Here is a 25065-nt window from a genome sequence, read left to right on the forward strand (position 1 = left end):
TATATCACTGTGGTATGATTCTTTTAATTCTTTGGGGAAGATCCCCAGCAGTGGAATAGTGGGGTCAAGTGGGACTACTAGTCCTAGTTCTTTGAGGTATCTCCATACTGATTTCCACAGTACTTACACCAGTCTACACTCCCACCAGCAGTGGAGCAGGGTTTCTCTTTCCCCACAGCCCCACCAGCATTTGTTATTGGTTGATTTCATGATAGCAGCCATTCTTTCTGGAGTGAAGTGGAATCTCAGCATTGTTTTCATTTGCATCTCTCGAATGACCAGTGATGTTGAACATTTTTTCATGTATTTATTTGCTATTTCTACTTCTTAGTCTGAGAAATGTCTGTTCATTTCAGATGCCCATTTTCAGATTGGGTCTTTAAATTTGGGAGGTCTGATCTTTTTAAAATTCTTTATAGATTCGAGATAGTAGACCTTTGTCTGAGGAAGAGCAGTTGAAGATTTTTTCCCACATTGTGGGTTGTCTCTTCACACTGCTGGTGGTTTCTCTTGCTGTGCAGGAGCCTTTTAATAAGAAGAGATCCTACTTGTTGATTGTTTGTGCTAGTTAATGGGCAACTGAGGTTTTGTTCATAAAATCTTTTTCCTATACCAATGTCTTCAAGGGTTCTACCTAACCTCTGTTCCAACTGCTTCCGAGTTTCTATTTCAATATTTAGATCTTTATTCCATTTTGATTTTAGTTTAGTGCATGGCAAGAGATATAGGTCTAGTTTTTATCTTTGGCAAGTTGAAGCCCAATTTTTCCAGCACCATTTATTAAAGAGTCTATCTTTCCTCCATTGAGGGTGTTTGGCTCCCTTATCAAAGATGAGATGGTTGAGTGTGTCTGGCATTGTTTCTGCATCTTCTAATCTGTTCCACTGGTCCAGTCCTCAAGTTTGTTTCTTTGCCAGTACCATGCTGTGTTTATCACAGTAGCTTTGTGGTATAGTTGCAGGTTCAGGATTGTGATACCCCCTCCTATGTCTCTGTTACCTAGAATTGCTTTTGCTATTCTGGGTCTCACCATGAACTGTTTATCTCTGATGCCCCTCTGTCATGCCACCCTGCCATAGAGCCAGCCAACTATGAACTGAAACCTCTACACACTGTGAGATAAGTAAACCTTTCCTCTTTTAACTTTAGGTGTCAGCTATTTTGTCTTAGCAACTAGACAAGTAACTAAGACATCAGGTCAGAAAATGAAGACGTCCATTAGAGGCTTGATGCAGATAGGATTTTTTTTAAAGCAGTAGCTAAAGATAATAAGTTCTATTTGAATAAAATCCCATCAAAGAGTAAGAAGACAAAAATTAAAAATAGGTCAATCATAGACTGGGATTATAGCTCAGCTGTAGAGTACTTGCCTACTTTGTGCAAGGCCTTAATTTGATTTTTACCACGTTTGAAAAAATTAGGAAAACCCATGACAATTGCCATAAGACAGTAACAATAGGAATCTAACTGTATTTTAAAAGTTGCATGAGAATATTTAGTGTAGCAAGAGGAATATGCATGCTTGAGCTAAGAAACCAAGTGAGCTATTTCATCCTTTAAATATCATCTACTATTGCTAGGGCAAAAATAATTTATGACATATAATCATGATCATATATAAATATTATTTAATACTCACAAAACATATTATATTGAAGGGTTTTTGTAGGAGACTAAAATGAAATAGTGGACTCTTCAGCAAATTAAATCATAATTTGAGGTGAGACTAAATCCTCTACTTTGTTAAAGTTAACTTATAAAAATGTTGTATTCTTACAATACTGTTATTTTACAATGAGAAAAGTGTTTTCTAAGCAAGTCAGCTATTACATTTTAAAATATTTGGCACAAAATGCATTAAGCCATGAGATCCTGCCAATGGACCATTCATTTTACTATTGGAAATTTTAATGAAATTGTTAGATCATTGATGTTGCTTTCTGTTAGGAAGAATTGTAAGGATATCTGCTAAGAAGATAAGACAAAGGAGCATAAATTCTACTTGATCTTAATAGTTGAGATAATTCTGTAACATGGGGCCAGGGGGCAAACAGTAACAGCTCTGTGGTTTGAATCTTCTTTCTACTCTTGACATTGATGCTGATCCTGGTATTCCATAGGATGTGGTATGAAATAAGAATGCTTTATCATCATTTTCTCTTCAAATCAATATAATATTATCCTTACATATACCTGGTACAAAAATGTTTAACATAGCAAGGCATTATTGACTTTATTGCATTGCACATCAGATTTGGGGCCCTATAATGAACAATTAATCGCCAGCCTGTCTCCTGTGTACATATTGAAACTGGTATAAAAAAATGAGTCTTATCCAGTTATGGTAGTTCATACCCGTAATCACAGATACTTCAAAGGTTGAGCCAGGAAGATCACAAGTTCAAAGTTAAGCTGTACAATTTAGCAAGACTTTCACACACAGAACACCTTTGGAGAGCTGACAAGTTGACAATGACTTTTATCATCATTTAGCATTAAGCCCCATACTAACCAAACATGGATTACAAAACTGTTTCCATATGGCTGCAAGGGTAGCCATAATACTCCATCAGATCCTCAGCACATATAAGAGGAGAAATTTATTGATAAAGTACCTATGGAGGCTGCCACATAAGTTATGTGAAAATTTGTTGGTTATAGTTATAAGTTTTTTAGGGCAAAATGTCTGATTAAATTCAAGACATTTTATGCTGGAACTGGCTTTTTATTATTGGGCAAAAATAACACAAAATCCAGAATAAACTTTTGTTTTTAAAATTGAAGTATCATTCATTAACAGAACAAAGGGATACATTGAGTCCTCTTGACTTTCAATTCTTTGATTCTGACTTGAATTTATATAACTCTTGAATATATGACTCTCATCTGCAGAGAATCATCTAAAATGAAATCACTCAAATAATCCTCTTTAAATGTAAAACTTGGATATGACAAAATAGAGAAACAACAACAAAAAAATACAAAGGAAGAACAAAGATATAAACCAGTACTTATCTCATAAAAGCAAATTTTAACAAAAGGTCAGGATATAGTCAATAGTACGTTTTTCTTACCTTTCCTGACATATTACTTGCCATCAGAAGGGTAGGTATAAGGGAGATAAAATATGACAAGATATATATGTGCCCTTTTTTCTATCCCTGAATGTGTGTCTTTTGTGTAATGCACGTCTGGGAGAGGCATTAAACATTTATTGACTCTTAGTCTTCAGGTAATTATTTTACTGGGTACTTAAGACGTAATCATCTCCAAGTTATCTACCTATATCTCTCCATATTACTTAACTTGACTATGCATCTATGCAGTTTTAGACTTTATGTTTTGTAATATCAAAATGGGAGATAATAAAAATATTAACATAAATCTTGGTGATTTATGAAATAGTTTCCCATTTAATATTAAACATTTTGAAAATAGAAACAATAGTCACATGGTTATCTTACTTATGAAGAATTTGTCTCATAGATGTGATTTGACACAAATAGCAAAGATTAAATATCAATGTACAAGATAGGAAATTCAGACTCAAAAGCAAGTGGTGAATTTTTAAGTTTGTATTTTATGGCTTGCAGTCTCTATTCATAGGAATGATTATTGATCAGAATATGTATCTTTTGAATTATTATTTTTAAAATATTTGCTAAAAAGAAGGAGTATAATAAATAAAGCATTCAGTTACCAAAAGAGAATGAAACTATACATTATAATATTAAAAAGATATCTAGATTATTCTTTAATAAACTTCTAGTAAAAGAATCTTTCAATATGAGTACAATGATCAAAATTTCAATGAATATATTAAATGAACAGCCTCAGAATTAGTTGTTTTGCCAAGTTTTGCAGATAAAAATATAACTCTTTGAAAGCATCTTGGCACTTGTCTTCCAGTTCCTTTATGTGGTAAAATATTTGTAGGTGTATTGCACAATTATAATTTCCATCTTACTGTTTCCATAACATTATATTTAAAAGAAATTGTTTAATTAATATGTATTATTGAAAGGTGACTAAAAATTGAGGACGCGTGGATAGCTGCCTAGATTGATGTAACATAATATAATATACTTAAATGGTTAGATATTTTAAAATATACTCTTAATTAGCCATGAGCCAAATGTCACAAACTATTAAAATATTTTGAACTAAAGGAAAACTAAAACACAACCAATCAACCTCATAGAATGCAACTCAAATAATACTCTAGGGAAATTTATAGTTTTGAATATTTATTTCAGCAAGAACAATATTCTCATATTAATAAACTAAACTTAGCTTATGTGATGAAAAACAGAAATGCAAACTAACTGAAATAAAGTAGAAGGAAAGAAAAGTAAGATTATTAAGAGTCTGTAATCCCAGCACTCTGGAAGTCTAAGGTAGGAGGATCGCAAATTCTAGCCCAACATGGGTGACCTAGGTGATTTAGTGACATCTTCTATCAAAATTAGCAAAAGAAAAAAGGCTAATGTAGCTCAGTGTGAAGGCCCTTGGTTAATCACCCATATACAGCAAACTAATGCTGAGGAAGGTGATGATGAAAATAAACTAAAACATAGTCCATTAACAAATATGAAGATTCACAAACCCTTATCACAAACCTTATGGAAAAACACAAATTCCCAATTCTGACACTAAAGAAAGGGTTATCACCAGGACTTTCATACAAATTTTGAACGATCACAAAGGAATATAATTTTTAAATTTATTATAAAAATTTAGATCACTGGAAGAAATGGAGAAGGTCATAGAAAGACCCAAGTTATGGAGGTAGAGTCAAGAAGAATTGGGCTGGGGATTTAGCTCAGTGGTTCTGCTGCTGCCCTGCAAGCACAAGGACCCAAGTTCAATAACTGGTACCAAAAAAAAAAAAAAAGGAAGAATTACAAATTCCAAAATATGAATAGATGTTTAAAATTGAATGAGAGATTTAAAATCTTTCCTGAAGAGAAAACCTAGATCAAATGGCTTCATTTATTAATTCTATAAAAATTTTGGTCAAGAAATAGTACCAACCTCCTACTTGTACCAGTAGCAACAAAATTTGTTTTATTAGAACAGTATTGCCCTTTTAATTCTTCTGGAAAGATCCCCAGCATAGGAATAGCTGGGTCAAATGGGACTTCTGATCCTAGTTCTTTGAGGTATCTCCATACTGATTTCCAAAGTTCTTGGACCAGTCTGCACTCCCACCAATAATGAAGAAGCATTCCTTTCTCCCCACAAACCTGCCAACATTTGTTATTGGTTGATTTCTTGATAGCAGCCATTCTTACTGGGGTGAGGTAGAATCTCAGTTTGTTTTCATTTGCATCTCTCGAATGACCAGTGATGTTGAATATTTTTTTCATATGTTTACTTGCTGCTTTTACTTCTTTGTCTGAGATATGTGTGTTCATTTCAGATGCCCATTTTTGAATTGGGTCTTTCATATTTGGGGGGTCTGATTTTTTTGAGTTCTTTATAGAATCATACCACAGTGATATATATGTGATATATATGCTCACCCATGTTTATAGCGGCACAGTTTGTAATAGCTAAAACTTGGAAACAGCCCAATTGGCCATCAACTGGAGACTGAATAAAGAAGATGTATGTTTTTTTTTTTTTTATAAAATGGAGTACTACTTAGCCATCAAAAATGAGAAATTAGAGACATTTATAGCTAAATGGATGCACATTGAGGTGATACTCTTAAGTGAAATAAATAGGACACACATGTGTAAATACTGAATAGTTTCTCTGGCGTGAAAACTAAAAGAGTAAATAAGGATAAATGTATAATTAACATTGTGAAATAGAAAGAAAAGGTCTAAAGGAGTAGGGGAAGTGGGAGTGGTAAGGGAAAGGAAAGAAGGGAAAAGAAAAAGTATGAGAAAAGAAAAAAAATAGAAACAAAGGCTTTATAAATAGGGAAGGGTGGAGGGGGTGAAGGGAGGGCAGGGGAAGGGGGAAAAAGTAAGAACCAAGATGCATCATGTAAAGGTACAGGATACCAATGATGAATGTAATTGTATTTTATACCTAAAATGTACCAATAAACTTAATGAAGAAAAAGAACAGTATTACCCTGATTCCCAAACCAGAAAAAAAGACTTACAAGGAAAACAAAAATAAACTATTAAATAAACAATAATAACAAACAAAACAAAATAATATCTTTCAAGAGCCCAGAGGTAGAAATGTAATTAACATCATATTAGCAAACCAAATTTTCCAACACTTAAAAAATACTATACACCATGACCAAGTAGCATTTATCTCATAAATTCAATGTTAGTTTGTTATTCAAAAATAATTAATGTAGGCAGAATTTGTGGCTCTGGTGAGATTGAAATCATGGCAGGTCCAGAAGCCAATGCCCAGTACCAGTTCACTGGCATCAAAAAATATTTCAACTCTTACACTCTCACAGGTAGAATGAATTGTGTACTGGCCACATATGGAGGCCTTGCTCTGTCAAGTTAAGGTCTAAAAAAACAAAAACATCAGCTGTGAAAGCAACATAAGTGTGTTGGGAATCAAACCCAGGGCACTGTGCATGCTAGCATTTTACAGTATCTGATTTCATCTTTGAAGCTCCCACGCATGGAAGAGCTGTCACTCATCATGTAATACTCAGTTTGTACAATAAATTAGGAACCTGGAAAAAATAGTTAATATAATGGATCATATTAATAGAATAAAGTACAAAAATTACATAATTATCTCAGTCCTCAGTCATGACAAAAACTTTCAACAAACTCTAGGAATAAAATGGAGTACCTATAAATTGAGAAACGGTGTATATGCTTACTGATAAAATAATATTTTTTCTTTAAAATATAAAATGAGATGAGAATTTCTGTTCTCATTTCTTTTACCCATCATTTCACTAGAAGATCTTGCCAGTGCATTAAGAAGGAGGAAAGCACTAAACGATATCCAAATTGAAAATACAATATAAAGTTCTTTTAACTATCTGGTAATATGATCTTTTAAGCAAAAGAAACTTTAAAGATGTGCATAAAATATTCATGAAATAATACATTTGTGAATGTCACTGTATTAGTCAGCTTTTTGTCATTGGGATTAAATACCTGATGTATACAGTTTATAAGGAGAAAAGGGTTAGTTTGATTCCCTGTTTTTGGCTCCAAGGCAGACACAGTATAGCAGAAGGGCATTTCACAGAAAAACTTCTGAACCCATGATAGCCCAGAAACAGAGAGACAGAAAAGAGGAAGAACAAAAGACAGATACTCAAAAGGCAAACTTTCACGGGCCCACCTCCTCCAACTGGGTCCCACTTTTTAACAGTAGACTCAGGTATCAGCTCATCAGTGGGTCAGTTGACTAATGAATATAGTACTTCCATGACCAAATCATCTTCAAACCGCCACAACTCTAAACATAAAACACTGTTGAAAGGGATTTTAAATCCAAACCATAACATTTTGTCCATGGACCCCCACACTCTCCTTCCCATCCTTTGCAAAATAGATTTAGTTCATCTTGCAGAGTCACCGTGGTCTTATTAGTTCCAGCAATATTCAAAAGCCCAAGCCCAAAGTCTCCTCTGAGACAGTTTTTTTTTATTGTGAGCCCCTGTAAAATAAAAAGATTAAATACTTCTAACATATAGGTTAAACATTTCTATTTCAAAAGGGAGGAATCAGGAAATAGAAAGGAATCAGACTAAAGCTGAGAAAACAATAAATCACTTAGGTTTATATCCAGCATCTGATCCACATGATGCCAAGATGTGAGCTCCAAGAGTTAGGACAGCTGTGCCCCTATGGCCACATGAACTGAAACCCTCACAACTTCCCTTGGACTTACTTTGCTCATTGGCTGTGGCTTTCCATATCAGATATTCCATATTTCTAGCATCTCCAGACATTTGGATTCTTCATTGCAACTTTGGCTTCATTTCCAACTTTATGCATTGCCCTGTTAGGGGCTCCTGGCAGGGACTGTGACCCTGTCATACCATATTGCCTGGCCTCTTACTCCTTCTTATAAAATCTTGTATAAGCCTTTATAATACTGTACCTCTTGCAATCCTGTATACCTAAAGAAATAGCAACACATGGCAGATGCTGAGGTCTGCTACCAGCTTGAGCAATGACCAAGGCCCTTTGTACTATGGCTGCAGAGGTATCTGCGTGCAGGTGCAGCACTAAAACTTTGGGTGAATCTGAATGTATAGATGTGAGACAAATTGATCTGTTAGATGAGATTTCTATGTGCAGGCTGTGTCACTGGTACTGCTAAGTGCAGACTGTGCACAAACAGGACATGCTGTTCATAAGTAGCCCAGAATGAACATTGCATCCTCATGCAATTTTCTCAAAACAAGGTCTTTCAAACAATTTTACACTTTTTCATTCTTGAGACTGTGATGGATGTAGTCTGGCAAATTTCTGTTGTTGCTATTGTTCTTGTGCAAAGTAATTGGCTTCATTTAACAGCATTAATCATTCCAGCAACCACATTTTTGATGATCCTCAATTTACTATGCACTTCCTGACTGCTCAAGCTGCCAATTTTTCAAATCGTTTAGCTCTGCATTTTGCACCCAATTCTCATTGTAAATCTGGTTAAAAGCAGCCAGCAGTACCAATGCCATACCTTGAAAATTGAATTCTCATCTACCAGATCAATTTGCCCAAGATCTATAAATTCAGAATCACACAAAGTTTTAGGACATAGATAAAATATAGACAAACTTTTTGCCAAAATATAACATGACTTAAATACATTTTCCCATACAGTCCTCGTTGCCATCTGAAAGTTTCTGAGCCTGGTCTTTACTGTGAATTTTCCTATCTGTACTCTAGACTTTTGAGCTCTGACCAGAGTTTTCCATCAAGCTCTGATTACAGTATTCTGGGTCTGTGCTACCCTATAACTCCAAACTCTTCTTAACTCTTCCTGTAATCCAGTTCCAAAGGCTTCTGAGGTACAGAGTTAGGTATAATCACAGTATTCACCCACTTCTGGTATAAATTTTCTATCTTAGTCAGCTTTTCATCACTGGGACCAATTCCTGACATGCATAATTTAGAGGAGAAAGGTTTATTTTGGCTTAAGGTTTTAGAGGTTTTAGTCCCTGGCTGGCTAGCTTCAAGGAAGAAAAAAGCATGATGGCAGAGGATAGCAGAAGAAAGCTGCTCAATGCATTGAACTAGGAAGCCTAGAGACAGAAAAAAGTCAGAGAAAGAAAGGCAATCTCCAAAGGCATGCCTGCATATTCCACTTGTCATACTGGGCCTCACCTCCTAACGGCATACTCAGCTATGAATTTATCAATGGATTAATCCACTGATGACTAAAGTACTTCCATGACCCAGTCACTTTCTGAAAGCCCCACTTTTGCACACATGAGAATTTGGGGATAAATTTTAGTTGCAAATCCTAACACAAAATATGGAATCAATTTTTAAAATGAATTATATTTCTTTATAGGAGCAAGAAATTATTTGAAAATACAATTATGAAAAGAATTTCATTAATGACATCATATACAATAAAGTACTTGAAATAAAATTAGCAAAAGAAGTGCAAAATTTTTGCTGAAAACAATAGTGCATTCCTGAGACAAATTAAAGTTCTAAATACAGTAATACTTTGGGTTATGAACACAAACAGAAGTGTTCAGCAAATTTTGTTTCTGTTTGTGAACTATGCATCAGGTGATGAACACAAATGAGTTCCCCAGAACTGTGGAATGAATTAAGTTCACGAACTGAGGTACCAGTGTAATTAGAGATCATTCTATTTTCCTGAATTGTAAGATTCCCTATGTTGTTAAGATAGTAATCCTCCCAAAATTGATTTGTGGACTAAACAAAATTCCCATCAAAATTTGGGTTAGTTTTTTGTTTAAAACAAAAATTGATGATTAAGGTGACCTGAATCTATGTATGAAAATTCAATTGACCTTTTCCAACATAAATTTGAAAAGGAAAAACATGGGAAGTATTACCTTAACTGATTGATTTCAAACTTTAATATGAAGTTATAGTAATCAAGAAGTGTGTAAGATAGATATATAAATCAGTAGAATAAAATTGACAGTCAAGAAATAATTCCTTAGATTTATGATCCGTTCAATTTACAAAATCAAGGTAGCAAGGTAATTCAATATGTAAAAGATAGTATTTTCAATAAATGGTGATAGCACCATCAATTATGTAGGCATTTGCAAAAATGTGAAGTTGGATCCTTTTATCACAACATTAAAAATAAATAATTCAAAACAGCTCTTATATAACTTAAATATTATAGAATAAAAACTTCAGAGGAAAACTGAAAGATAACCTTTTAGTTTGGTTTAGGCAAAGTGTAACTTCAAGTAGAATTTTAATGCACATCAGTTATAACATCAAGAGCATGATCCATAAAGGTGAAACTTGATAAATTTAACAGTGTTAAAAATACTTAAAGGCAAGGAGAAAATATTTGTAAGCCTTATATTTTTTAAAGGGCTTATACAATGAATTTGTTTTCAAAATGAAACATGCAATTTTAGGCAAATGACACAGTTTTTTAAATGGGCAAGTTATTCTAACAAATATTGCACCAAAAAATCAATAGGCTTGCACAACCACATGAAAAGTTGCTCAACATCATTAGTCATTAGAGAAATGCAAAGTAAAACCATATTGTGACACCGCCTAAGAAGTTATAAGCAAAACTAAGAAACAAAGCAAAGCAAGAGGAGTTATGTTCTGGCTTCTATCTAGATGCCCCCACCCCCAAAGTTTCCTGGGGTCATAGGTGGGGATCTTTGGAGATGCCTGGATCTAGGGTGTGTGAATGTGGTTTAAAGGTGTGATAACTGGGATTAAGGGTGTATGAATTAGTCCAGTCATTTGTTTTGTCATAATTCTAGGTGTGGATTATGGGAAACCCTTCCCTGGATATGGGTGGCACCAATCAATAGGCTTATTACCTGGAGGGACTATAAAGGAAAAGAAAGAAAGCAGGTAGCTGCTTGCTGGTTTGCTGTTTCTTGCCTGATTTTCCATGGACAATTACTCCTCTGGGATGGCCCTCTGCTATGCCACCCTGCCTTTGAATCAGCGGACTATGGATGCAAGTCTCGATAAACCGTGAATAAAGCTTTTCCCCTTTAACTTTGGGTGTAGGGTATTTTGTCTTAGAAATGAGAAAAAGTGACTAAGACAAGTTATAAGCAAAAAGACCATAACAAGTTTTGTCGAAGATGTGGGAGACCACAGCCCTTATGCATGGCTGGTGGGAATATTAAATAATGCAGCATTTTGTAGACAATTTGACAGTTTCCTGAAAAGTTAAACACATGCTTATCAGATGTTTCAGAAATTCCACTCATAAGACACATGCCTAAGCTAAATGAGAAATACATTCATACAAAAATTTGTACAGGAATGTTCATTTCAGCAATATTCATATAGTAAAACAGTAAAAACAACCCAGATTTACCAGTGAATGGATAAAGAAAAATTTATATCTAATATGTGTTACCAAAATATATATACCTTATATGTAATCAACAATGTAAAAATCCTGATACATGCTGAAAAGAGATAAACCCTACAAACTTTGCACTAAGAATAAGAAGTAGATGCTTTAAATATTCGATAACTCCATCACTTGAAATTTTCAGAGTCAAGTTTCCTGAACAATGAGCAGATTTTCTAGTGCTGGAGTTTGAGCAGAGGTTGTAAATGGGTGCAAGATTATATTTGAAGTTGATGGAAATGTTCTAAAAATATTTTATGGTAATGGCTTCCCAACTCAGTGAATTATTTAAAAATCATTAAATTTGGTATATGGATGAGTAAATTTTAAGATATGTACATTATATCCCAAAATGGGAGAGATGGAAAAGGTAACCAAATTTCTAGAGGTAATCCATTTCTAGATGTTATCTCAGTCTCTCAACGTGAGGATGATATTTGGAGGACAATATCAAGAACTCAATTATTTTACTCATAGCTGAAACAAGGGGATATTATAGAATAGAACATGTACTTTGGAGATTAGCTCTGCTTCTATTTATGTGTTAAATTCATAGACAATTGTTTAGGAAGGATGTTTGCTTGAAATAATATATCTGTTCTGTCTTGTTGGACTTGTAAGTAGAAGAAACATGTAAAAAGCCTCACCCTCAACAGCGTTCTGTATTGCTATTCAATTTTTATAGGGAAGAAAAGTGAAAGGAAAACATGGTATGAGAAGATCTTCAATTCAACTTATTTTTACCTGATACATTTTAAGTTGCATAAAAGTCAATATTAGATAATACTTTGACATGCTACATAAATGTACACAAATTTCATACATATGAAATCGTGTATAATAGAGAAACATATTCAGCATTGTAGTTTTGAGATAACACCATGGAAATTATTATATTAATGCTGGCTTTTTCTCACCAAGGCAAAAGTGCATCTAATCTTTAGCATTGTGTTTAATGTAACTGAAAAAGATTATGACTTAATCAGAAAACTCATGAGGACCTAGTGTTTCTCCCTTTTTCTCCCCAGTTAAACCAGATGCTTTGGTAAATTGAGTGTTTACTGATACAAAATAATGCATTTCAACTTCACAATCATTGCGATGTGTTGATGTGAGGAGTCCACACTTTCTCTGTCTTCCACTTGCCTCGTATGTCGTCATTGTGGTTGTGTTTATACCTATCTTGGTGATGAGTCCAACTCATGAATGATGTCTCTGTCATGAATGTTAATATATACACTTAAAAACTACATATGTAAATATAATTTTAAGATCTGAACTCGACAATTTATGTAGGCCTATTTTCATTTGTAACAGAGAATGAGAAATGAAATTTTCTCAAAGAGGAAAAGCAACAATCAAATTATACTAAGCACCAATAACTTCATCATGTATGTGTATATATACATAACCTCTCTAAAGATATAAGTACCAGTTTTGAGCATTGTGGAATACTGACACTTTTGGAATGATCAAGTATATTAAAGCATATCATGATATGTATAGCCAGAAAAACTAAAATATGTATGTGTGTGTGTGTATATATATATATATATATATATATATATATATATATAAATGAAAGGAATGCATTTCTACTATTGAATGCATTGCAAATATACATGTGTTTCTTCCTCATATATTTTTACATTATGTGTACCATAAAAATCCCAGGAAAATTAAATATGTAAAATATACATACAAAAAACATTATACTTGATTTATATTTTGCTGCTTGCCTCTAATCACAAGGAATATTAAACTATGAGGTTGCCTTTTCCTTTTGTCTTTATTCTAGCAGCAAATGTAGGCAGTCCACTGATATGGTGTCTATATGGTAGACACTTACAGTTGACAATTGTCATGGCAAAGGATTAGGACCTGAAAAACTTGCCGGAGACCCCACTGATGGGTTTGGTGGATATGTGGCAGTCAGTCATGTAAATTTGGGAAAAATAAGTGTTCATTTTACATGTTTGATTTACTGTAAATGTTTTTGATGTGTGTGTGTGTGTGTGTATGTGAGTATGTGCATGTTGGACGGGCGCTGGAGATCAAACTCAGGTACTCACTCATGCTAGGCAAGCACTTTACCATGGAGTTACCTTGCCCATCAGTTGCATGTACATGTGTTAAACCATAAAACTTTCATTGTTATAGTTTTATCTAAAATGTCATCCATGCCAGGCATGTAATCCCAGCACTCAGGAGGCTGAGTCTGGAGGATTGCTGCTAGTTTGAGGTTAGCCTGGGCTACACAATGAGTTCAAGTCTGTCCTGAATTAACTTAGCAATGCCCTATCTCAAAAAACCAGTCAATCAATCGATATAACAAAGTGTACAATAAAAGGCTCATATGTTCAAAAGTGGGGATTTTCAAAAAATGATTGCATTGTGAGAGCTCCCATTTCATGTAGTGCATTAATTTATTGATAAGTTCATTAGCGGAACAATCTTATTAGAAGGTTGTGCCTGTTAAATAAAGGAGGTCACTGGGAGCATGGCTTTGATGGTTATATGTTATCCCTGGTCTCTCATTTCTGAGTCTTTCCCTCTCTTTCTGTTTCCTGGCTGCCACAAGTTGAGCAGCGATTTTCTGCCATGTCCTTTTCACTTGATTTTTCTTCATCGGAACCACCTGATACTGGGCTGAAACATTTGAAACTATGAACCCAGATAAAGTTTTTGCCATTTAAATTGTGTTCTCCGGTGTTTTTTTACAGCAACAAAAATCTGACCAATGTACATGGTTTCAGTATTTTATCTAAAATGTATCTTTGTATTTATGCATGTTGGGGGGAGTGAGTGTGCAGACACTATTAGTGTTGTGAAATATGAAAAAGAGTCTAAATTGCATTCTTTAGGAGTAATTAATTTCTAGGGATAAAAAGCAGATGATTTGAGGAAAGGTAGACCATGAAGTCTGCTGTAAGGATATTGAAAAAACATATATTTTAAGAAACAAAAAGTAGACAATAATATGATTTCCAAGTAGCATTTATCCAATTTCTAACAATAGAAAAACTGGGGTTACGAACTTCTGAGATTTAATTTTAGTGCAAAGAATAGAGATAAAAGAACATGTTGGAAAGGACTACCATGCCATCAGACCCCCACCAGGTAAAATTATTTGCAAGGCTTACAGAAGGAAACATACACTTCTTTGTTCTTGTGACTGCCTTAGATGTTGCAGATATAAAGCACAATAGAATATGGAATTTGTCCTCAAGGATCAAACCTACATTTAATTTTGTTCTTTCTCCACAGCAATAGCAATAAATGTAGTAATTTTCCTTTTTAGAATTAGTTACCATAGTATTCAATTGAATATTCAGTGGTGATGAGAGTTTCAATTTTTAGCTTTATAGTTACTTCTTAGTGTCTGATATAATAGGTTTCAGAGGCCCATTAACTCTACTTGGTGTCCACATTAAGCAATCATGCTCTCTGTTGTATGAATGGACTACATTTCTCATAATGACCTGCAAATATAAAACCTTTCTTCCTCTCCTTGTTAGTTGTTCTCTCTTGGCACGTAAGTAGAAAAGACATAATGAAGTACAAAGAGTTTTATCTATTTTAACTCCAGTAATATCTCCCAAGGTGACATTCTCATGGTTAAAAAAGCAGTCTTCTTGGTTTTGTGTTTTAAAACACATTTATTTAGATCTAGAGTTAGACAGTGCTTTCCTCATAGGAATTTGGAAATACTTAACAAACCTGAAGATAATCATTATACTTTACAAATATATTCCAACTTCTGAAATTCTCTACTTAGCTGTTCTCCATGGCCAATTGTCTTTACCAGTCTCTAGAAAATTTGTATCATGTGGACAAAAGTAATTACCCACTGATGTTCCTACTGTTTGATTCTTGGTCTCCTTCATGTTATTCTCACAGAATTTGGGGAAATAGTAGGTGAAAGTCATTAAAAGATTGCAGAAAGCATATATTAGTCTGGCAAAGGCTGGATCTTGTGAATAAAAAGAGAAAAAGAAGAATCAATGTGTTTGATGACTATGTTTTCAACCATCTGTCACTGTGACAAAATGCCTGAGATAAACAACTTATCAGGAGAAAATATTTATTTTAGTTAATGGTTCAGAGGCTTTAGTTCATGGTTGGTTGGCTCTGTTGCCTTTTGGGCTTGTAACAAGGCAGTACATCATGTTGGAACATGAGGTGAAAGAAACTTCTCATGTTGTATTGTCCAGGAAGCAAAAACAAAAAACAAAAAACAAAAAAAACAAAACAACAAGTAGGAATAGACTAGAGTCCCAGTATTTCCTTTGAGAACATGCCCTTAACTTTTTTTTTCACTAAGTTTATTGGCACATTTTAGGTATACAATACAGTTACATTCATCTTTGGGAACTTGTACCTTTACATGGTACATCTTGGTTCTTATTTCTTCCCCATTCCCCTGCCCTCCCTTCACCCCTTCCACCCTTCCCTATTTACAAAGATTTTGTTTCCATTTTTTTCCTTTTCTCATATTTTTTCCTTTTCCCTTCTTTCCTTTCCCTTACCCCTCCCACTTCCACTACTCCTTTAGACCTTTGCTTCCTATTTCACAACATTAATTATACATTTTGATCCTTACTTACACTTTTAATTTTTCACACCAGAGAAACTACTCAGTATTTACACATGTGTGTCCTATTTATTTCATTTAAGAGTATGGTCTCAATGTCATGCCCTTAACTCAAGTGTTCCACCAACTCCCAGTAGTGTCCCAGGATTGGGACTAAGCCTCTCAACACATGGGAATTTGCGGAACAGTTCTAATCCATAGTAACACGCAATTAGAGTACTATATAATTTACACAAGAGATACTGCTTTAACTAATCATGCCTAAAGTTTACTTATAACTGGGATTATTTGACATTAGCAGGGATTTCTTCCATGATTGGAAAAGTGACTGTTTTAGATTGAAAATAGGAAGAATAAATGGAAACAAAGCTTCTGTACATAGGAAGGGCAGGGGGATTGAGGGGAGGAATGGGATAAAATAAAATTATTTAAAAATAAAAGAAAAAATTTTCTCAGAATACAGAGAAAAAAAATTCAGAATTATAAGGGATTTACTGCAGTGTGCATTCTGAGAACATACCCTAAAAATACTTGAAATGAACTGTAATAGACATGCATTCATACAATTAAAAAAAAAAATGAACCCAGAGCCTTTGTACTGAGCTACATCCCTAGCCCTTTTATTATTATTTTTAAAAATTTTGAAATAGGATCTCACTAAATCCCTAAGTTGCTCAGGCTGGCTCAAACTTGTGATTCTCCTACTTTGACCTACCTGAGTTCCAGAATGACCTGAGTTCACGTGACCAGCTGTGAATTTAAAATTTATTATTTAGCCATTTATTGTGAACTCGCTCCTGTGTGAATTCTATGTTAAGAGAATAAAAACATTAATAAATCAAGTATACTCCCATTTCTTTTCATTTCAAATGCAAAAAATATCTTGAATATAATAGAATGTTATTTTATTTTGCTTTTCAGTAAAACGTAAACCTAGAGACTAAAATGGCACTTTATGGAGTGGTATAGAGGTTCTTTATATTTATTGTGATAATGGTTGCATGTTGAAACATAAATGCAATAATCACTACAGTTTAGGTAGGTAAATTTTATTATATGTAAATTATACCCAAAGAAAACTCATATTGATCAAAGATTACAAAGTTTCAGTTACATAGCATGAATATATTTGGAGATCTAATGTACAATATGGTGAGCACAGTCACTAATACTGTATTAAAAATTAAAATTTACTTACAGAGTAGATCTTAAATGTTCTCACCACATACACAAACAAAAAATGAAACCATGTAAAGTGACTGATGTTAATTAGCCTCATCAGGTTTATAAATTCACCGCACTGTGCATACATATATCAAAATATATTGCACCTCATAAATACATCCAATTTCTTTTGCCAACTATACATCACTGAAGATGGGAAATTAAAAATTGTGGCTTATCTTTCTCCTATTAATATAATAAGCAACAATGTGTATTTCTTCATTAGATAAAATTAATGTGAAGAATATTGGCCAATTTATATTTATGCTCTGAGAGATTATTTTCCTCTTGCTCTGATGCTATTATATGGAAAATTTCTAAGTATAGAATCATTTCCAATCTTTTTCTCTCTCCCTCTCTGGATCTCTCTGTTCCTCTCCTTCTATCTTTTAACCACATTAATGAAAGTGCTTATTTGATTAAGAAATACCCTTTGCTATAGGTCTCTCTGACCTCTCGTACTTAGGAATGTCTTTCATTGGATTAAATGCTTCAGAAATTGAATAATGTTTTAATATTTTTAACTCTTTGCTTTGATTTACCGTTTTCCACAAAGAACTGTGATTTTTAACAATGTATAGGTGCCTCGAGCTCAAGATGTTCAAAGTTGAAACCCTGTTGTTTCTAACTTGTGTCTTCCTTCCATACTCTGTGAATGATATCATCACTGACAAAACACCGTGGTCTAGAATTCCTCACTGCCTTTCTTTTCCTGATCACTTACATCCAAACTGCAAACAGATTAAACCACTTCTATCATTATTCTATTCCCTTATATTCCATTCATCCTTTCCCTTATAATCATGGTTTTGCTCTATCTTAATTGAGGCTATTTTTAACCTAATCTACCGCTCTCCTGTGTGTTCTCCTTAAGGTATTATCATTATCCAATTCATACTCTGCAGCAGGAAATGATTATAATATCAAATTGGTTGTGGGATTTCCTGGTTCAATTTTCTTTTATTACTTTCCTATTTCCTATTAGATTAGAATCCAAATTCCTTGATATTACACAAAATCTTCTATGTTAGGGAGCCTACCAGCTTTTCAATAATAACTAATAGAACCTGATCATATATAATGGTTTGGGCCCTAAACCACAATACAATGGACCCTCGAGTTATGACCAGCCTGACATATGAAGAACTTGGGTTATAACCAGAATTTTACTTTTAACTTGTGACCAAATTCTTGAGTTATGACCCAAATGACAGCCGCTTGTGGTTCCAGATGGTCTCAGATACAGATTTAACACTTAAGGCTGGGGATTTAGCTCAGTGTTTCCGGCACTTGCCTCGCAAGAGCAAGGACCCAAGTTCGATCCCCAGTACCAGATTTAACACTTAAAAAGTTCTGGAAGGTACATTATAACATCTTTTCCACTGTGGGGTTAAATAAGAAATACTGGGCCAATGTCTCTCTGAAGACACTGAGATCTACCAGGAAGAAAGTGTGGCCTAAAATTATTCAGGAGAGAGACTTTGAAGGTAATTGATCAACTTGAGTTACAACCAGCCCTGGGGAATGAATTGAGTTCATAAGTCAAGGGTCCACTGTAGATTGTCTCACTTCTTTGTATTTTTGTTTATGGTAGTTTCTATACTAGGAATAAACTTACCGAAACACAGACACTTACTATTCATCTCTAGTGTCACTGTGTTTGGAAATTATTTGTATTCCTCTGTAGACAATTGGCCAATCAAAAAATGTCTCCTTATTCAACACAGCATCCTAAATATACATACTTTGCAAGGTCTTTTCATGACTGATTTATGTCTGAGATTTCTATACCAAGCTTATTACTTAATACACAGTCAACACCAAATCCTAAGTATGCTATGATAGCTATACTCTATGTGATTCAGTTAAGCTGGAATAATTATGATACTTCAGGTTTGAATTCTGAGTTTTAAGATCAATGAAATTCAGACATAGTTGAAGAATTGATTTATGAGTTTTTTGAGATAGAAGGAAGTATAGGTAAAGGATCATAAAATTGTCAGTACCCATTACCTTAAATACAAGAAGTTGTTTACAAACATATTTATTGATGTCTAATGTTGCTGCAGAATAGGCACAGTAAAAATAACCTTGGATCAAAGTACAAATATAAATGAAGATAGGTTTTCAAGTTAAATATTTAATTCATTAATTATACTAACAAACTGTTTATAAAATACATTCCATTCTCCTTCCTTGACAAAATTATCACCTTAATAACCAGGAAAACTAGGTATAAAGTGAAGATTATCTGACTCTTTGGAGTCTTATACCAAAAATCAGTGGCACAGGAGAACAGCACCTGGCATCTACCTTGTGTCCAACCTTGTTTTCTTCCCACCTCTGCTCCACTTAGTATCTTAAAGATGTTCAAATAGAAATGAATATCCCAGTCTGCAAGCTGAAACTATGCATCCTATTCTTCAGACACAAGTGGAGTGTTTCATGAAATGGATTCTTACAGACTCTGGAAAAGGATTTGGAAAAAAATTTTAGAGTGCTGGACAAATACAATATAGATTTTACATAGGCATAAAACCAGTTGATAATTATGACATCCTCTTGGCTCCATACACTCTTTGCCCTTGAGTAGAGGAGCAGTCAGCAGAAGAAAAGAAAGCCCTCCAAAGCACAGGAGCTTAGGGTCTAATGCCCATACTTAAACAGTGCCTAGGTAATTTCTCATATCTCAAATCCAAAAGCTATATGCTCCTACCCTCCACTGCCTTTCTTTGACAGTATATGAGCTCTTTAAACTTCCATGCTAAAATCTTATTTTCACACCAGAGAAACTATTCAGTATTTACACATGTGTGTCCTATTTATTTCACTTAAGAGTATGACATCAATGTGCATCCACTTAGCTATAAATGTCTCTAGTTTCTCATTCTTTATGGCTGAATAGTACTCCATTTTATAGAAAAATCACATCTTCTTTATCCAATCTCCAGTTGATGGGCATTTGGGCTGTTTCCAAGTTTAAGCTATTACAAACTGTGCCACTATAAACATGGGTGAGCATATATCAACGTGGTATGATTCTTTTAATTCTTTTGGGAAGGAAAATAAGGATCAAAATGTATAACTGATATTGTGAAATAGGAAGAAAAAGTCTAAAGGATTAGGGGATGTGGGAAAGGTAGGGAAAGAAAAGAAAGGACAAGAAAACATATGAGAAAAGAAAAAATGGAAACAAAGTCTTTGTAAATAGGGAAGGGTGGAGGGGGTGAAGGGAAGGCAAGGGAATAGGGAAAAAATAAGAACCAAGATACATCATGTAAAGATACAGAATCTCAATGATGAATATAACTGTATTGTGTACCTAAAATGTACCAATAAACTTAATGAAAAAAATATATTTTAAATTCCTAAAAAATGAAATCAACAACACAATCTACCTGAGAAACAATAAATCTCTTGGCCTCATCTTAAAGAGAAAAAGATTCAATAAAACAGTGATAAAAGAAAAAATTAATACTTTTTGTTCAATATTCACAGTACATTTTCTGTTACTGATACAAAATTTCCACTGACCCTTTCTAAGTCACAGTGATATGCACTCATAAATTCTACCATTGACTACCCTAGCTCTTCAAAAGTGGTGTTGGCTATTTTTTAAAAGTATACTGTTATTAGGCCAGGAATTTAGCTCAGTGGTTCTGGTGCCTGCCTTGCAAGCACAAGGTCCCAAGTTTGATCCCCAGTACCAAAAAAAAGAGTATATTGTTATCATGTTTGTAATATGAACATTGGAATAAAATAAATAAATAGAAATATGACTAAAAAGAAATATCTAGCATATTTTCCATTTTGAAGGTCAAGAGATTGGTGAAAATAAATTGTTGTATATCAAAGTAATACATATACAGAATATAAGAATTAATGGAAACAGTTGAATATTCTTGCCTAACTATATGAAATTAAGGCCTAAATTTGAAGAAATTTTAACTATGTTGAAATGGTACCTGTACAATAATGAGCAGAACATTATTAATTATTATCATTTAGTTTGATTTATCTGTCTGGGTTTTAATGTTTTGTTTTCATTCATGTTTTTTGGGTTTTTTGAGACAGATATTGCTGTGTAGTTCAGGGTGGCCTTGAATTCATGGTGGTCTTCCTACCTCAGCTTCCCAAGTGCTGGGGTTACAGACATGTGCCACTATGTTCAGCTGTCTATAGGTTTTGAACTTGACATGGGTCATACTCTGTGGTTTCCCAAATGGACTTAAACACTTGCTTTTTAAACACTTGATGGAATTCTAATCAAAGTAAGTTTGGCTAGCTGTATTTTTTAATAATTTGTTTTTAATATTTATATAATTATTAACTTGAAAGTGTTAACATTTTTGGATCAATATTATCATGTTTTTTTTCCTTTTTTATATCAGCACTGATTTTGTTCCACTTCTGGAAAATAATAGGCCATGTTTTGCAAACACATAGAAATATCAAACCAGAGAAAGTAATATCTTTGTTTCTCATCAGAGACTTTTCAGAATCTTTAATATGCACTTTAAAATGTCTAGGGTAGGAATCATAATGCACCATACCTGAACTGTTAAAACCATAAAATTCATAATTTGGAACTGAGTAAATTTTTTATAACCTGTGTTTCTAAGAATACAGTTTGAGAAATGCTTTTGTAAATATTTTCTACCAAGATGAAATTTCCAGGAATATTAAAATTTTCAGAAGTTACACTAAAAACCTCCATGTCATGTGATTTATAATAATAATTAAATTATTTCAGTTTTTGAAGACTGTTGCCAAAACTCCTTTACTCTAAAACATGCTATAATAAACTGAATATAGTTCTTCTGTCATGGCTGATAACTATATCTGAGATGACAGAATAATAATATAATAATAATAGAGCATATAAATCATATTATATTTGTGAAAATAGAAATGACTACAGAATTAAACATTGATTTTTACAATTTGTCATTCTAGAAGCTTGAAACAATATGATACAGCACTAAAGTATGGGATGCTATTGGCTAAAATGTAGTTCAGTGTAAGATTCTTCACTTATTATCAGTAAGACTGGGATAGTTACAGGATCTCTCTTGGTTTGTTTACTCATAAATAGAACTGTGATTAGTATTACTCTCAAAAGATAGTTGTGATGTTCAAAAGATGATCTGCGTAAATTTTCTGGTACATGAAGGATGGCATGATTACTCTTTCAATATCCATTTAATTAGATTTCACAAATTAACCTGAGGAAGCAGCTCTCAGTGATAGTGAAGATCCTTGACCACCAACAAAAAGCAAAAACAATTCTTGAATGAAGGAATTAACTATTCTGTCTAGTTTTGCTATACAAGAAGTTGGAAAACCTGAGGAAAATGTAGGAGAATGATAATTAAGAAAAGCAACTATATGAATAATACTGTTGGCAACAAGTAGAAAGTATAAATACTTGCACACATTGCAGTGCATGCACACACATATGCACAGCTTCATATGCACCACACACCACACGGCACCACAGATGGAAGAAGAGACACATGGAAGAGCAGAGACTGTGGTGCTCACTATTCTCACAAGCTGCTTTGCCACTGAGGTGCTGACTCATTTAGTCTAGTAACATTTTGCTGATTCAATTTTAGATAATAGTGTAAGAAAAGAAAAAAATTATTTGAGTTTGTGAAATCACATGACAAAATTTACCAGTTTTCATTTTGTACTCTGTGTTTTTAACCTGTAGACAGTTTTTTAAATCTGATGCTTAGAATGTATTGGATATCTACTATTTAACTGAAATATTTTATTTTAACTTTATCTCTGCTTAAAGAATCATATCCTTTTAAAACTTCCATAACCACATTGTTATGGCTTGTTTATAGATGTCCCCCACAAAGCCTCATGAGGTCAGAGGGTCATAGGTGGGGTGTTTTCAGAGATGGGTGGATCCTGGTCTGTGATCCTGGGATTAAGGATGAGTGATTACTAAATAAATCCACTGATTGGTTTGGAATAGTTCTGGGTGTTGATAATGGGAAGGCCCATGCTTAGTGTGAGCACTACCCACCCTGAGGGTGTGTGGCCTTGATAGAATATAAGGGACAGAAAGAGGACAGCTGTTGCTAGTAGCTGCTTGCTTCCTTACTGCTTTGCTGCCTTCCTGCTTTCTGCCCAACATGAACTCTTTCTTCTTTGTGATGCCCCTCTGCCATGCCACCCTGACTTGGAGCCACCCAATTATGCACTGAAACCTCTATAAATTCTGAACTACATAAACCTTTCCACCTTTAATATCGAGTGTCAGATATTTTGTCTCAGTAAAGAGAAAAGTAACTAACAGACACATATAAATTGAGTTTTGACAAAACATTTAGTTTCTGCAAAGCTAAATATTCTGAAACTATTTGAAATAATTTCTTTAAAATGTGCGTTATCAGTTAACACCTATGTTTTTGGTTGCCTTTTAAGTATATGGAATGAATTCTTAAACAAAACATTAGGCAAATCATGTTGTAAGGTAAAGGATATTCACTAAGCAGAGTCTTTTTATCCTAATATGTCTTTTGATTTTGAAATTCAGAAGATATAAATTTGATTACTTGCAAAAAAACAAAATGCTTATCTATAAATGCTATTGTAATGCAGTAATTTTGAATTTAACTTCTACGTAAAAGTTAGAGGAGATTTCACTGTTTTTCCTCTTATAGATTGCAGGTATCAGTTGTTTGAATTTGAAATATTGAAGAATGTCTTTCAGGTTAGACATGTTAGTAAAACTGCTTCTCTTGCCAAGATTATAAGAGGACAACCCAACCTCATTCATCATTCTGTCACTGAACCCTCTTTTTTCCAGTTTCATCTTGGACCAAGATTTCATGGCACAGAAAGTAATCTGGGGGTCAAACTATAGCATATGAGTGAGTGGATGGCCCAAATATTTGAAAGCATAGCATGCTTCTTTCATTGGGCATTGGTTGAGACCATTTTTAAACCCATTATTTGTAATTCCAGTTTGGACCAGGAGGGAAAGAAAAAACAAAACAAAGCAAAACAACAATTGTGTGCAGATGAGAAACAATTTGAATGCTTATGTGGGTTTGGATTTTGATAGCTTATGTCACATTCCATCACTACTTTGTCAGTATTTCCCAATCTGACATCCCAACATTGAGGCCATTTCTGCATAATTGTTTTCTATATTGTTTATTCTTTTCTAAATATCTACTCCTTCCAAAGACCAATCTCAGATTTGCTATTTGAAATATGATCAATAAAAATACAAATGTAAGAGATTAGAATCTGAAATGATGAGATGACTTAGTGTAACATATACTTACTTTTACATTTTTTGACTTTTGATTCATCTGATGTTACTTCTCATTCTTAGCCAGACTTTCATTATTTTTAAAATTAAATGTTGTTATTCAACTTGAAGGATAATATAAAATTCTAATATATGAAAGAAATAAATGGAAGAGTTTGTAGTGATGACTCATGAATAATAGAGTAATAGTACTATTAATGATATTTCATTGAAGATACTCTATCATTATACAGAGGCAAAGCTATGGCTTTCAAATGGACATAGACAAACGCTAAGAAATATTCTAATGGCATGCCACAAGTAAATATTTAGAGTACTACTGTGAAAACATCTATTGGTTCACCTTTTGGAGCTTCAATATTTGTCTTCATAAATGAAAATAAAGCAGTGGATTCTTACTAGGAGATAAGAAAACATAAAATTTTAATCAAAGTTAAAATTC

The 25065-nt window shown here is 33.8% G+C and overlaps 1 protein-coding gene and 1 pseudogene across 4 annotated transcripts in view; both read left to right on the top strand.

Moving 5' to 3' along the window:
* Nucleotides 1-25065, top strand: part of Dpp10 (dipeptidyl peptidase like 10) — a 1332172-nt gene that overhangs the window by 947957 nt on the left and 359150 nt on the right. The window lies entirely within an intron of this gene.
* Nucleotides 5948-13035, top strand: LOC147829871 (ATP synthase F(0) complex subunit k, mitochondrial pseudogene; annotated as a pseudogene).

The sequence above is a fragment of the Heterocephalus glaber genome, unplaced genomic scaffold, assembly GCF_053883595.1.
Source record: "Heterocephalus glaber isolate CG9 unplaced genomic scaffold, H.glaber_assembly_v1.0 deba00000347, whole genome shotgun sequence".
Lineage (NCBI taxonomy): Eukaryota > Metazoa > Chordata > Mammalia > Rodentia > Bathyergidae > Heterocephalus > Heterocephalus glaber.